Raw genomic sequence first — 9740 nt, forward strand, 5'->3', positions numbered from 1 at the left:
TTTTTTGACCACAGGACAATTTACTTGGCACCTGGCATGATGGCTGCAGATGGAAGTAGCCTGTTTCCAAGGGGTAAGATGATCTTAGCCGAGGACCTGGTGGGACTCATTGAAAGATCTTTAAACTAGGTATGAAGGGGAAAGGGGACAAAACGAGGACCACTGGGGTTGAGCAGGTCGTTCAAGGGCTCGTACCAACCTTGATGGGTGAAGACAGTGGAGTACAAAGGGATGGACTAGGGTAGGGAGATGCTGAGGATGCTGCTGTTCTAGGGGATCTTAGATCCTCTATAAAGGCTGTGAGATGGAAACCCCAGATGAAGTGCCTTTATACCAATGCACACAGCCTAGGAAATAAGCAGGATGAGTTGGAAACCATGATGCACTTGGAAAGTTATGACCTTGTTGCTATCATGGAAACATGGTAGGATGACTCCCATAACTGGAATACCACCACTGAGGGGTATCGGCTTTTTAGAAGGGATAGGCAGGTAGGAAGGGTGGGGGAGTTGCCCTCTATGTCAAAGAGTGGATAGACTGTGAGGAACTCCCTCTAAGAAACAGTCAGGAACAGATTGAGAGCCACTGGGTTAGAATTAGGGACAGGACTAATAAAGGCCAGGTGGTGATAGGGATATACTACAGGCTACCTGATCAAGGGGAGACTGTTGACAAGGCTTTCTCGCTTCAGATGCGGGAGGCATCATGCTCACAGGCTCTCATCCTGATGGGGGACTTCAACCATCCAGATATCTGTTGGAAAGACCACACAGAGAGCTGCAAGAGGTCCAGGAGGTTCCTGGAATCCACTGATGATAACTTTCTGGTCCAGGTATTGGACAGACCAACAAGAGGTGAAGTGTTGCTGGTCCTGGTGCTCACCAATGCAGAGAAGATCATTAAAGGCGTTAAGGTTGGAGGCAGCCTGGGCTGCAGTGACCATACCCTGGTCGAGTTCGTGATCTCAAGGAGTGTGGGCCTGGAAAGAGTGGGGTCAGGAGCCTGAACTTTGGAAGAGCGATCTTTAAGCTGTTCAATGGATTGTTGACTAAGATCCCCTGGGATGCTGTCCTTAAAGACAAAGATGTTGAGGAGAGCAGGCTACTCTTCAAGGATGCCTTTCTGAGAGCACAAGGACTCTCCATCCTTCTGAATAAGAAGGTGGGTAGAGGAGGTAGGAAACGAGCATGGCTCAGCAAAGACCTGCTGGGCACACTGAGGGCAAAGGAAGGTGCATACAAGCTCTGGAAACAAGGGTGTGTCACCTGGGAAGAATACAAGGATGCTGTCCAGACTTGCAGACATGGGATCAGGAAAGCCAAGGTGCAGGTAGAACTGAACTTGGCAAGGGATGTGAAAAACAACAGGAAGACATTCTGCAGGTACATTGGCCAGAAGAGATAGGCCAAAATGAGTGTACCTCCTTTGGTAAATGTAAAAGGAGAACTGGCTTCAACGGACAAAGTGAAGGCTGAGATATTGAATGAGTTCTTTGCCACGGTCTTCACTGGCAGCCAGGATTCTAGTATTTCTCACATCAGTGAGCCTTGCATCCCTAAACCTCTAGATGGGGTTTGGGGTGGTAAATCCCCCCCACTGTGAGGACAGAGCAGGTCTGAGACCGCCTCATGAGACTGAATGTGTACAAGTCTATAGGGCCAAATGGCGTGCATTCCAGGGTTCTGAAGGAGCTGGCTGAGGAGGTTGCCAATCTGCTCTCCATCATATTTGAAAAGTCATGGCTGTCAGGTGAAGTCCCGGATGACTGAAGGAAGGGTCACATCACTCCCATTTACAAGAAGGGGAGCAAGAAGGACCCGGGGAACTACAGGCTGTTGAGTCTCACCTCTGTACCTGGGAAGATCATGAAACAGATCCTTCTGGACGATGTGCTTGATCACATGAGGAATGAGCGTGTGTTCCAAGGCAGCCAGCATGGCTTCACCAGGGGAAGCTCATGCTTAACCAGTCTGGTGGCCTTCTGTGATGGAGTGACAGCATCAGTGGACAAGGGGAAGGTGACCTATGTCATCTACCAGGACTCGAGCGAGGCCTTTGACATGGTCCCCCACCACATCCTTATCTCCAAATTGGAGAGATGTGGATTTGATAGGTGGACCACTCGATGGATAAGAAACTGGTTGAAAGGCTACAGACAGGGTGGTCATCAATGGCTCTATGTCCAGGTGGAAGCTGGTAACAAGTGCCGTCCCCCATGAGCCTGTCTTGGGGCCAGTGCTCTGTAACATCTTTATCAATGACATCAATGACAGAATCGAGTGCACCCTCAGCAAGTTTGTTGATGACACCAAGCTCAGTCGTGCGGTTGACATGGTGGAAGGAAGGGATGCTATTCAGAGGGACCTCAGCAGACTTGAAAGGTGGGCCTGGCTGAAATGAATGAGGTTCAACACAGCAAAGTGCAAGGTTTTACACTTGAGCCAGAGGAATCCCAGGCATCCATACAGACTGGAAGGAGCGGTCCTTGAGAGCAGCGCTGCAGAGAAGGACCTGGGGGTCCTGATAGACAAAAAACTTAGCATGCCAGCAGTGTGCTCTTGTAGCTTGGAAAGCAAATGATATCCTGGGCGTCATCAGAAGAGGGGTAGCCAGCAAGGAGAGGGAAGTGATTGTCCCTCTCTATTCTGCTCTTGTGAGCTCCATCTGGAGTACTGTGTCCAGGTCTGGAGCCCCAGTTCAAGAAAGACAGAGAGCTGTTGGAGAGGATCCAGAGAAGAGCGACAAAGATGATCAGGGGGCTGGAGCACCTCCCCTCCAAAGACAGGCTGAGGGAGCTGGGCTTGTTCAGCCTGGAGAAAAGAAGGCTGTGGGGTGACCTCATTGCAGCCTTTCAGTACCTAAAGGGAGCCTACAAACAGGAGGGGAATCAACTCTTTTGAAAGGGCTGATAACTGCAGGACAAAGGGAAATGGTTTTAAGTTGAGGGAGGGAAGATTTAGGTTGGATGTCAGGGGGAAGTTCTTTACAGAGAGAGTGGTGAGGTGCTGGAACAGGCTGCCTAGAGAGGGCGTGGATGCCTTGTCCCTGGAAGTGTTCAAGGCCAGATTGGATGGGGCCCAGGGCAACCTGGTCTAATATTAAACGGGGAGTTTGGTGGCCCTGCATGTGGCAGGGGGGTTGGAGATTCATGATCCTTGAGGTCCCTTCCAACCCTGGCAATTCTGTGATTCTGTGAGTGTCTGCATGATTTACAGCTTTTGTGCCCTGTTTAGTTCAAAGTTTAGAAATGTTGAGATCTAAGCATTTGACCTGTCTGTTTTTTCTAATTCAGTTGACAGGCTTTTTTGGCGGAGACCGTCTTCTCATTGCAAAACAGCTAAAGAATGGGTCTTTAAACAATTGAAAGTTACGAGCATCCACAGAAATCTCATTACTCAGCACTTAAAAATATTTCAGGAATAGAATGTGGTAGCAATGGCTTGGGTCTGGGCAACATCTTTTTCAAGCCCCTAAAAAAATAGATGCTAGGATGAGGATGGAATAATGGTTGGAGTTAAGAAGTAGTAAAGTTACTTAGACTTTTCAATAGAAAGTTTTACAAAACCTTGAGCTAAATCTAGCACCAAAAGCAATGCTGGTGCCTTGGAGTGGTGTGCTGTCAAGATGATTAACAGTGTTGGTGGCAATGTTGCTTTCCAAAATGCTCTGCAGCAGGAGAGATGCTGTGAGTGCATCACTTCTAGCTTTGCTAGCCTAGAACTGCACATTGCATCTTCCAAACTCTCTGGGTGCTGAGCTCCTCAGATCGCATTAAGATGAGGTGATTTAATGAGATCCATGCATTTAGTTAATGACTGTAGATTGTTCCTGCTCATGAAGCACAGATGCAGAAAGATGGGGCAGTATGAGTGGAAGAAGGAATGAATTGATATTATATTATTTTGATTTTCTCAGGAATAAAGGTTTTGTAATGAAACAGAATGAGAAAGGTGGAGATATGTGCCATTTTGTGAAGAGACCAAAATGCAGGACAGAGTTCTGGGCAAGTGGCAACATTTTCATTCCAGAGCTATTAGAGTTCTGGTCTTCAAAGATAGGAAGCACACAAGACTATAATATATTTCAGTATCAAGTAACAAAACTGTTAAACTCCATTAATAAGCAATCTCTAGAGTGAAAAAGATTCAGTATAAGGTCGTGGCCAAGGATTTTATTGGAATGTAGGAACACTGAGGAGTATTTTTTAAATCTTGATTAATTTTTTAAACTCCAAGTATGGATTCTATTTCTTTTGGCATATGTAGTTTGCAACTATGAATAGGTAATATGACATATTTATGTGTGAGATTATCAGTTACTGTGTGATGAGTGATTAAATTTATATGTTCAAAACCTGATTGACTTTCACTGACTGTTTTTCATTTAAAGAAACCCCTGCTTATATGGAAAGCATAAATCATCAACCCATTCTTAAAAGGTAATGATTGCAGAATAATAATTTATAATAGCAACATTAATATCAAATATTCTGCCTTTAAGATCAGTTCCCACATACATTAAAATCTGAATGTAAAAGAGGTTATAACTTACAAAGATTTTACATTCTGTTAGTTGTTACTGTATTTTTTGCAAAGATTCCAGTATTAGCATGCATGAAAGGAGCAAAATCTTTCTATAGTCCCATCTAGCAACACTTCCAACAAGGCATAGGTTACTCACTTAGAAATGTTATCAGCAGCTACGCTAAATTCAATATAGTTTGTTCCCTTCCAGTAACTCTTCTGGAACTGGAGCAAGACCAGAGAGAGACTCCAGCAAAGGACTCTGGACAGGAAAAATGCAACAGAAAGTCCCAGAGAATGAACTAAATCCTTTGTTTTTGGAGCAACAAGTAAAAGGTGTGTATATAGACATTTCACTAGGACTTCTTCATTCTTGCTGACAAAATACTTTGGGTCAACCTGATGATTATCACAGAGTTTTCTGAGCACTGAGGGAGCAGTAGGGTTTTCTCCAAGGACATAAGAGACCTAAGACATAAACCAAAACTCCTTCTGATGGGTTGAGTTCAAAGGCACTGTCATATCAGTAGGTTTAGTCTGTCATGTCCAACTCATGGCCTCCAGGCCGCATGTAGCCCAGCATGGCTTGCAGTGCAGCCCACCTCCCGCCCTGTGCCATTACAATGGCAGCCAGCATGCACCCATCACTCAGCAACAACCAAACATTTGGCTATTAACCGTATCTGGGCTGAAACCAGAACAATGAGAGGGAACAATGCTGTGCTAATTCAAATTATGGCAAATAACGTTATGCATTTTAATACATTGGCTAAACACAATCCTGTGAACAGAAAAAATATGCAGCCACACTTTCCATTATGATAAAGGAATTTGAGAACAGGTTTCAAGATTGCAAAAAAATTATCAATTTCTGGTATATTTGCAACTCCACTTTCAGTCAACAGTAAATACATTATCTACAAATTTTCAAATGGAATGTACAGAATGTACATTTCAAATGGAATGTATGTCTCTTTAATGGACTTTTATAAACCCTATTTTACAAGAGAGAAATATCCCACCCTTCACAGTCACACCTTATCTGTGTCATTTCTTTTTGGCAGTATGTACATTTGTGAACAACTGTTTCAAGGATGAAGTACAGGACGAGTAAAATTTAATCAAAAATCTCTGACAATCACCTTGAGAACTCATTAAGAATTGCAACTACTGCCATCAGACCAGACTGATGTGCTAGTTCCACAAAAACAAGATCAAATATCCCACTACTTTTACTGCTTTGTTGCTCTTCTTGTTTATCTTTTAATAATAATTAAAAAAATCAATTAAAATGTACTGTTACTTATATACATTATCTAAATTATATATTTTAAGAGGACTGCTCCAAAAGTAAAGCCCTCTATTTTATTATGTTGACCCACAACATCAGAGGCAGATGTTGGCAGTATGGAAGTAGAGGTTGAACCTTACCACTAATATTGCACTACATTTTGTTGTTCTGTGACAGATGGCAGCAGAAGGGCAGTCTGACAAAATGGCATCTGACATGGAAGTGTGTATGAAGCAAAGGTATGTCACTGAATTTCTCCATGTTGAAAAAATGCTACCCATTGACATTTATCAATGCCTGGAGAACATTTATGGAGACCAAACAGTGAATGTGAGCACAGTGAGGTGGTGAGTGGTGCATTTCAGTACCAGCAACAGCTGGTCACTTCTGCTAGGTTTAATGTGTGAGGCATGGAGGCTTTCATGACAAGCAAAGGGCTTTTGCAGACAAAAATGCAGAGCTAATGATGGCGACTACCATCACTGCTGAAGAATAGATTTTTGTATCTGAGAATTTGCTCTATCAAAGTATTACTGTGCTCATTGTAGCTGTTGTAGTTTCTATGGAAATAAAGAGGAGGCATTACTTTTGGAGTGACCAACATATAAGCACCCCAAAACAATTCTTCTTCGCTCTGCGTGGCCAGGCAAGCCAAAATATTGGACACTTATGGCCTCAATCATTTCAGTTTCTCACATGAGTGTTATATTTGCAATTTCAATCCTGACAATTTTGAATGAAAGGTTGAAAACAGGAGCCACTTGTATGACATTTGCCATATTCCCATCTACAAAGAGCCCTAAACAATTGCACAAAAGGCCTTGTATCACATGGATCTTAGTTGGAAGTCTCACACGATCTCCACCAACATTTTCACAGCAGAAGCCTTTGGCAGGGTCCTCCCTGATGACAGTAGAGAAGACCTGGCTAGACATTGTCTATCCAAAATAGAAATATCTCAGGAACACAGAGAAGTAAAATGTCTCACCTTTGTGTATTAGAAATCCACAGAAGTCCTCTTACCATCCTTCTCTTCCTTCAGTGATATCACAAGAGTAAAAATCTAGATGTTAAAGAAGATAGAAAATGATCCAAGGCTGCTGGGAACTTGATCTTGCAGAAAGCCTTCTCGGGTAAAAGAAATGGCCACAACAGAACAGGATGGGCTACACAGCTTGGAAAGCTTTAGTACATCCTCTACTTCAAATGGCCTAAATGCCTATAAATTACCACACACAAAGCCTGTGGCCATTATTTAGACCCTCTTCAAGTAAAGCTGTCCTTGACTTGAAGGAGGAAGTGTTCTGTTGTGAATGGAAGGTATCTAAGAGAATATTCACCCTTGGTTTGTTATGATCACATCAGACACTAACTTGGCAAATATGTTCAGCTAGTTTTCGCAATAGAAAAGTACAGCCAAGATCCATGTTGGCTTAAGAAATCAGTATGTTCACATAAAATAAGAGCTGACCTAAACTCAATCAGGATATTTTCTGAGATTTGTAAAAAAAAAAAAAGAATAATAAAAATTGTTTTGTATGTCTCTGCACTTTAACACTCACTGTAGAGACTGCAGTTATAGGTTCTCTGGAAATGCAAATTAGACAACAGTGCCTGATTTTGCCTGGCACAAGGAAGGGAAGCGCTAAAATATTTTCTGAAGGGTCTGAGCCAGAAGTCTAGAGACTAGATTTAAAGCTAGAGGTTTAGATAGATATTTAAAAGAAAAACTATTGTCACAGATTTCTTATCCTCACTGAATTCAGGACATAGTCCTGACAACTGATAGTTTCTTGAGATTTTCCACCTCCCCCTTTTCATTGAGTTTGTACAAAAGCACTACTTCATTTTGTGGTTAGTTTTGAAAACTTGCATAGATTTTGGATAGTGATGTGCACTTTTTGCGAGTTTGTAGGGGATATTAGGATCCCAACTGCTCTACTTTGAATAACTCCCACTAGGTGTGAACTGAAAAATAAAATAAAGCATGTCTGCAAACACTGAAACAAACTCTGATCCAAGTTACATCCAACAAAATACTGGGGAGAAGGAGAGGGAAGGTGAACTTGACCTGTTTTCCTCTTCGGACTACTTGGTAGATACATATCTATCCCATCCCTAGACATCTGCAAATTGATGTCCATCCATTTTGTAATGCTCTTCTAGCTCTGCCCTGTACTTTTACATCAATATACATATTTCTATTCAAGAGATCATTATTATTATTTTAAAACAGATGGTTTGAACATAATCCACATAAATAGTAGATTGGCACTGCCAGTCATGATGGCATGTGTAGAAAAGAGCTGGCGGATATAACAGTATTTAAAGATTAGCAGTCTGGGACACTAAAAAAATGACGGTGTTTCTTGCCACTGAATCTAATGCTTGTGCTGTGGCATTCAAATAAAGCCATAGCAGTCATCATGCTAAGAGACTGGATAAAGTCGCTATTTAAAAAAAAAAGTTTTGCTGTAGCTATGTATGGATACAGTGGGGAGTGGCATAGACTCTTCTGTAATAAGGAGGTATGAAACTCACACTCCTTCCTGTCCTTTTGCTGGGATCAACAGATGGAGGGCTCACAACAATCTGTGCTCTGACCACTTCTGTGAACATGCCAGGCATGGCTTCAGTTTTTTTTCTCTGGGACACTAGGAATCTACCATTAATATAAAATATATAATCGTTTAAAATTACCTATAATCACTGTCCAGTCAAACCTGTGAAAACAGTGCATATTTTAGAAGCACTCTAAGTGTATGCATGCCCTGTAGCTGACCTACCACAGCTGTAGCTACCTTAAGTTGCTGCTGATGGGAGGAATGTATCATCACTCCAAGCTGGAAATTGTGTGCTTGACACTTCATCAAAATACTCACTTAATAGCTCACATCTCTGCTGTTTGGCCAGTTTATTCCCTCTGCTTGGGTTATCATGCTGACTCATCTCCCACTCCTAATTTTGTGCATAGTAAGGTTGTGTAACACGATGGAAAGCATAACAAAATGGCAGGGCAGCAAGGTCTTAAGCCACAGAGAGTGAGGGTCTGCTTAGATCTAGCAGCAGAAAGCACAGAAGTAAAGGAAAGAAGCTGCTTCCCTTTGGAAGGCCTCAGGTGCACAAGGATCTCCAGATAGATGCCCTCACCTCCAGTGCCAATCCTTAAATGAAACCTGGGAAGGGGTGGATCCTGCCTCCACCCCTTCTAGTCACTCAGTGCACTGCATACACCTGAGCCCTCCTGGATTGCCTCTGCCTTTCTACTAGGTGCTCAGTCACTGTTTCAAGCTGTGAATTAGTGTTTCCACTACAGGCTTGCACATTAATTCAGACAGTTCTCTTGGGTTCACCTTGCTTGAAGGCTTGTTCAAACTTCTTGACCAATCTAGGTCCAGCCTTCTCTTAGCTACAAGAACATCTAGGACCTGATCACATTTGTCAATGGGTAGAGGGAGCATGTCTTTGTTATTGTTTTGACACGAGTCCTTATTTTGGCTCTAAGGACAACATTTTCACTAAGGTCAGTAAGAGGAGAATGGAGACCCAAACAGCACTCCATAAATACTAAGAAATGGTGAAAAACAGCAAGGCTGTCAGTGTGACTTCCATTGCTGGTTGAGGGGAGTGAATAACGTGTGAGTTCAGACAACAGAAGCTAATAAAGGACACATTTTGAATTTTAGTACCTAGTTGAAAGACCAAAAGCTTCAAGGATATAGCAAACCCTTTGAGGGTGTACGCATGATACACATTCACAAGTCATGAAGTCTGCCCACCACGCTTGTGTAAGCACATGACACTTCAGTAGAGCAGCCAGACACATGTTCAAAGTGCCATGCTGCCTTCCTGGCCACACACCAAAATGCCTCAAGGATACAGAGGAGAATTATCCACAACCCAGGGGAAAAAAAAGAGAGAGATTG

The 9740-nt window shown here is 42.8% G+C and overlaps 1 long non-coding RNA gene across 1 annotated transcript; it reads left to right on the forward strand.

Moving 5' to 3' along the window:
• Positions 1 to 19: 19 nt before the first annotated feature.
• LOC109367901 lies at positions 20 to 7290 on the forward strand. Its single transcript, XR_002115465.1, has 3 exons — positions 20 to 129; positions 4735 to 4859; positions 5992 to 7290. It is a non-coding gene; the product is annotated as an uncharacterized LOC109367901 (long non-coding RNA).
• Positions 7291 to 9740: the final 2450 nt, after the last annotated feature.

Source organism: Meleagris gallopavo, chromosome 1 (assembly GCF_000146605.3).
Source record: "Meleagris gallopavo isolate NT-WF06-2002-E0010 breed Aviagen turkey brand Nicholas breeding stock chromosome 1, Turkey_5.1, whole genome shotgun sequence".
NCBI classification, from domain to species: Eukaryota; Metazoa; Chordata; class Aves; order Galliformes; family Phasianidae; genus Meleagris; species Meleagris gallopavo.